The sequence below is a fragment of the Ambystoma mexicanum genome, chromosome 14 (genome assembly GCF_040938575.1).
Source record: "Ambystoma mexicanum isolate Mex_15411 chromosome 14, UKY_AmexF1_1, whole genome shotgun sequence".
Taxonomy (NCBI): domain Eukaryota; kingdom Metazoa; phylum Chordata; class Amphibia; order Caudata; family Ambystomatidae; genus Ambystoma; species Ambystoma mexicanum.
Window position 1 is genome coordinate 72,749,253 of NC_090940.1, and position 6,208 is coordinate 72,755,460.

The following is a 6,208-nucleotide window of genomic DNA, read 5'->3' on the forward strand; positions in this document are numbered from 1 at the left end:
CCAATGTATGCACCCCTCCACTCTTTTGTGTCCCTATCTTTCATGCCCTTATTTTCTCTCACGTTACCTTTTCTCGATTTCATTTGAATATTTCACCACTTTTATTTCTCACTCTCTTGTCCTCTCCTACTTTTCTCTTCAGGCTCACTTGTTACTCTACTTCTTTTGCCGCTGCCCCCTCACCTTACTTTATCCCCTTGTTCCTTTCTCTGTTCTCGCATTCTTCCATAGTTTTCTCCCCAATGTATGCACCCCTCCACTCTTTTGTGTCCCTATCTTTCATGCCCTTATTTTCTCTCACGTTACCTTTTCTCGATTTCATTTGAATATTTCACCACTTTTATTTCTCACTCTCTTGTCCTCTCCTACTTTTCTCTTCAGGCTCACTTGTTACTCTACTTCTTTTGCCACTGCCCCCTCACCTTACTTTATCCCCTTGTTCCTTTCTCTGTTCTCGCACCTTTGGTTTTATTCTCTGAACCGACCAGGTTTATTTATTTATTTATGCATTGTTTGTCAGATACACGCATAAATAAATAAATTAACCATGTCGTGCGGAGAGCGGGAACAGACCACTACCCAGTTTATTTATTTATGCATTGTTTGTCTGATCCGCATATTCGACAAACAATGCATGAATAAATAAACCACGTCTGTTCAATTGTGGGCTCGGTTCTCGAATCTGCAGCGCACAGACCCCAGGTTCACAGAGGGTCAAAGATGCCTCAGTGATCTGGGGAATGGGCGCAGGCATGATTCTGCCCACAGGCAACAAAGGAACTGTAACTTCGTCTCCTAACCGCAGTTGAAGGTTCCCGGAGCAAAACTGTCCTTTCAGAAGGCACACTGGTGTAGGACCCGTGTCAACTTCTTAGGACATGAAATCACCCCTGAGCGTCTCTGTCCCCAGGCGAAGAAAGTGGAAGCACTACTAAAACTAAAAGACCCCACAACTCTGCGTGAACTAAGGAGCCTTCTTGGACTGAGTAATTACAGTAGGAGGTTCATTGAGGATTACGCAGCGGTCACAAGACCCCTGGTCCATTTGTTAAAGGGGGGGGGTTCAAGTGGGAGTGGGTCAAGTGGGAGTGGGGTGCGGAACAAGCTGAGTCAGTGAAACAACTTAAGAGAAGCCTCTCACAAGCGCCTTGTCTAGCTTACCCCGTCAAAAAGGAGTTCTTCTTGGAGACGGGGTTCTCGAATATGTGCTTAACAGCAGTATTATACCAAAAGCATGACAAGGTCAATAAAGTAATCTCCTATGTGAGTAAGATTTTTATCCTCTGTGGAGGAAAAATTCAATGATTGGGAGAAGACACTCTTGGCAACGATATGGGCATTGAAAAATGACTGCCCGTTCATCCAGGGGGAGCACATCATCGTCGAGACTCCTCACCAGCCTTTGCAATACCTCCAAAGTGACAGAATCTGGGCAGCGAATGTGAGTAATTCCAGAATTACTTCCTGGATTCTGTCCATGCAAGGCTTTCCTGTTGAGGTCAGATATGGCCAAAACAAGAAGAGTCCCCTTGACCAAGGTTTGGCTGCCTTGCATGATTGTCCCAGAGAAAACTGCCTCGAGGACGAAAGTCTCAAAACCCAAGACAACATGGAGGCATACCTGAATTTCCCACACAAAGTCAATGAAGAAGACACGTGCAAGGGGATGCCCACCATTTATGTGTACAGGTGCTCCTACCATGTTGACAACAACGGGGAAAAGGAATTGGTGGCGGCGTTGGGATTGCCTGGGTGAATGATGCCCCGGAGCCCTCCGCTGGGTACAAAATGGGTCCCCGCAGTAGTCAGGTGGCAGAGTTGATGGCAGTTCACCAGGCCATCCTCACTGCCGTGCAACACTGACTCCACAAACAGGTCATAATCACTGATTCAGGTTATGTCTGGAAGGGGTTCGTGGAGCACCTGATTAATTGGAAAATCTGAGGCATGCTGTGTGCAAACAATAAACCACTCAAACATAGCAAACTCATACAAGACATTGATGATCTGGTCACCTCTAGTGGGATGACCATCTATTGGAAAAAGATCAAGGGTCATTCCGGAATAGAGGAACCAGACAAAAATGGAAATGACCTGGCTGATAAACTGGCCAAAACCGGAGCCATCCTGGGGGATCTCCTTGAGATCGAGTCCCTGCTGGGGGAAATCCAGGTCACTGCCGTCACCAAGTCCCAAACACTTGCCCACAATGACCTCTCAACTGCCCACTGGAGTAAGGAGACGCCAGATGCTGATTTGATCATGGCATAAAGTGGGGATCTGATTATTGTGAAATGTTACCAACACATTGAGGACCCTGTGAACTTTCCTTTGACGGAAACCGATTACATTGGGAAAGAGTATCTCTGGGTGTTAATGAAGTTTCCCAAAATGTTCTGAATCCAAGACGGTTTGTTGGTAAGGAGATCCATCTCCGCATGTGACCAGTCGCTGGTACCTACCACATTCCGGAGCCTGATGCTAAGTCACGCCCATGATGTGGCCACAGCTGGTCATCAGGGGTTTCATATTACTTTAGAAATCATGCGAGAGGTCGCATACTGGCCACACAAGGGTCAAGACCTAAACCAATATTTGAAGGAGTGTCTTGTTTGTGCACAATTTGAGCCAAGTACACTCAAACACCGAGCTCCCCTCCAGAAAAGGGGGAGGAAACTTCCTTGGTCAGATTTATAAGTACATTTCATTGGGCCCGTGATTCGCTCCTCTAGGGGAAACAGGTACATGTTAAAAGTAACATGCTTGGTTACCAAATGAGTGCAATGTCTCCCCGCCCCAAATTGCAAGGAGGAAACAGCAGCTGGCCTGATGATCAACCACATCTTCTCGTGTTTCGGCCTTCCCCATAGTATTGAGTCAGATAGAGGAAGTCACTTCACCAGCAAAGTGATGACAAAGATGTGGGAGATACTTGGGATAAAGAGAAAACTCCATATTGAAAACCGCCTACCAGGGGTCTGCAACCTTTGGCTCCCAGATGTGTTTGGACTACCATTCCCATCCGGCCTGTACAGCATAGTCAATGTCAGGAGATCATGGGAATGGTAGTCCAAACACATCTGGGAGCCAAAGGTTGCAGACCCCTGGGTGGGGTAGTCGAGAGGTACAATAAAACCATTGTGAGGATTCTGAAGACGTTTGTGGCGGACTCTGGGCCTAGTTGGGACATCTGATTACCACTTGTCCTGATGGCCATCAGATATATACCCTCTTCTGCGACCAAAATGTCTCCATTTGAGATAATGACTGGATGAAAAATGGTACTACGTCAGCATCTGCTCTATAGAACACAAGAGCAGACACTGATTAACGCTTCCACAACACATGAATATGTTGAGAAACTGAGAAAACACCTTCAGCATGATTTTGCGTACGCTCAGTGGAATCTGGAGCAATCGGCAGAGAGGATGAAAACCCACTACGATTTAAAGACTACTAAAAAAAGAATATCAAGTAGGAGACAGGGTCTACTTATACAATTTTCAGAGGAACCAGACCAAGGAGCACAAAGTCCTACCCTCCTGGTGCAGTCCCTTTGAAATTGTAGACAAAATGTCACCTGTCGCCTATAATATCCGCATCCCCAAAGGAGAACTATGAGAAGAAAAATTGGTTCACATCAATCAGTTAAAAAGCTGTCACCCCAGACACACTTTGCAGCTGATTGATGAGCCAAAGGAAAACCAAACAGGGGAACCACCTGAAGAATGAGAAGAAAGAAAGAAAATAGCAGGGGGAAGTGTTTAGATGCATAGGTATATCTATATAAAAGGAAATATTTTACTTGACATTATTGTAAAAATGATAAAAGATGTTATAAAAGTCAAGTTGTTGACCTTGTTCTATTGAGTAATCTATTTGGTGTGATTGTATAAAAATGAGAGGGATCCATATCCTGAAAATTGCAAATTGTAAGCATGGTTCCACTGTTGTAAATCTTCCGGGAATAATGTCATTGAAAAATACTAAAATTAGTTTTTTTATATATTTTCTATTAGATAATTAACATCATTACCTTCTAGCCTGCTGAGGATCACCCTGGGGAGCTTGAAGGGAAGGAAGGAAAGAGGGTGCCGCCCCATACCCTCCAACCAAAAGATGGAAGGGGATCCTGGAGTGCTGCGTCCTGATGAAGAATTCCATTGAATGAACCCCACTCTGCCTTACTCTTCCTCAACAAAAAGTCACGGAAGAGCAGGGGGGAATCTGTGGGTTACATTTACGGCCCTAAGTAGAAATCCCCTTCAAACAAAAACCGCATTGAAATAAGGGGCAGATCCATCCATTCATCCAGACCCAGGCACACCCAAGAATCCAGGGAGAAAGGAGAGGAGGCAGCTGATCCCACCCTAGAGAGTGCAGTGACCAGATCTTGCCTAGCGTCTAGCATCCCATCCAGGAGAGCCCAGTGACCAGATCCCTTGGGCCAGCTGTCTCAGTCACCAGATCCCTTGGCCCAGCCTTTCAGAGTTGCCAGGTCCCTTGCCCTAGCTGTCTATAGACCCTGCTGGCTTTCCAGAATCCTAAACTCAAGCTTACATTGTAAGTAGCACATAACCCAGTTCCCAAAACTGCATATCCCGCTCTTTTGACCCTTGCACCCCATTGAAATCCCATCAAGTCCCAAATTGCCAGTATAATCTGTTCACATTTCCATAGACTAATCTGTATTAGCCTGTGTATGTTTGTGTATTCCTTTCATAAATCTTTCAAAAGTCTGTATAAATCCTTAGCATTATCTTCAAGTAAATAAATTAATTCCCCTATAAAGAGATTCACAGTGAGTTGGTTGACATTAGAAATCGACCACCTCATGCCCAGTGCCTTTCTTTAATAATTATAGCCATTAAAATATAGTCTCAACAGAATTAACTTTTGGTGTGACCAAAACCGAAATTACCCGTGTATTGTGTGCTTTCCTACCAATTCCGATTTGCATTTGTCCCATAGAAAAACCCAAACCGTAGTCCCCTTAAGAGAAACCCTTCCTTTTTTTAATTCTATTTGGTTTGTCAACCTTTTACAAAACGACATACATAGAATTCACAATTTAAATAAAATACTTTCTAAGCATAATCTTCGTAAATCCTTTTAAAACATATAAACCCCTTTCTATCAGAATCCTATCTGTTATGTGCCTCTGTTTATTGTCCTGAAAACCGATTTTGATTTTGACAGCCAAGCCCTTTCTGTGGCTGCCTGTCATCCCAAGTCCTGAGTAGAAATTAATTTCCATTCTGCCGCGTGTGATTTCTTTTGCATTTGTTTTTCTTTCCAAAAATCGATTTTCTTACCTTCTGTTGTCTTGGTGCCCTGCTAGTAGTCTGTCACCTTCCTTATCTCTCAACTGTAGCAACATGAACCTCTGTCCTAGCTATCCCACCACGGTTGCAAACTGCTGTGCGAGTAACAAGTGAAATCTGACTATGCTATTTTGTTCGTAAATAAGGTTTTCATTTTCTTTCCCGTTCTCACATCTTGGGGTGGTGGGCTGAATCCTAAATCTGATTTTTCCCTCTTCTTACTGACTCCTTGCCACTGCCTTGCATCCAGAAAGAATTTAGTTAGCAGAAGTTTGGGGGTGGGTGTTGCAGGGGGAGTGCTTAACCTGAATGCCATCTGTTGCTTTTAAAAACGATTTCTCTTTTGCTTGCTATTAAAGGTTTCTATATATTGTGTTAGGAGTTTGAATTAATTGTTTTGTGGGGATTTTGCATTTGTATTGCCACAACATCAGTGGTGGCTGCCCAATTGTTTGATTCTGCTTGATTTTTCATTTGACCATAAAATGAATAAATATATTGTTACACACCGGCCTTGCTCATTGCGACACAGGATGTTTGTGAAGGAGGGTTGAGACGGATTGGGGGCCTACTCAAATAAAGAACCCGTGGTTGATTAAAGATAAAAAGCGTTTTTATTGTGCGCCATATTTATTGTCAGTGGAAGGAGTCCCTGGCTGGAGTGTGCCGTGTTGTAAAACCGTTACATGTGCACAATAGAAAAAGAAGGTGTGCAGGAAGCATAGTATAGAAGAAAAAGGAGAGAGTAGAAGAGGCACAGAAGAAGGAGAAGGGCCAGAGAATAAGGAGAGGGGTTGGAGGTCAGATTCTTCATGCCTGGGGGAGCAAAGAAACCGGCGTTCTCAAAAGTCTCTGACACTACCCCATGAAAGAACTGTACTAGT

General features: G+C 44.1%; 1 long non-coding RNA gene across 1 annotated transcript in view; it reads left to right on the forward strand.

Moving 5' to 3' along the window:
- LOC138527423 (uncharacterized) overlaps window positions 1–5,830 on the forward strand; it is a 43,728-nt gene extending 37,898 nt beyond the window's left edge. Inside the window, exon 2 of the long non-coding RNA XR_011283922.1 lies at window positions 4,044–5,830. This is a non-coding gene — a long non-coding RNA (uncharacterized lncRNA). The remainder of the gene's footprint in view (window positions 1–4,043) is intronic.
- Window positions 5,831–6,208: the final 378 nt, after the last annotated feature.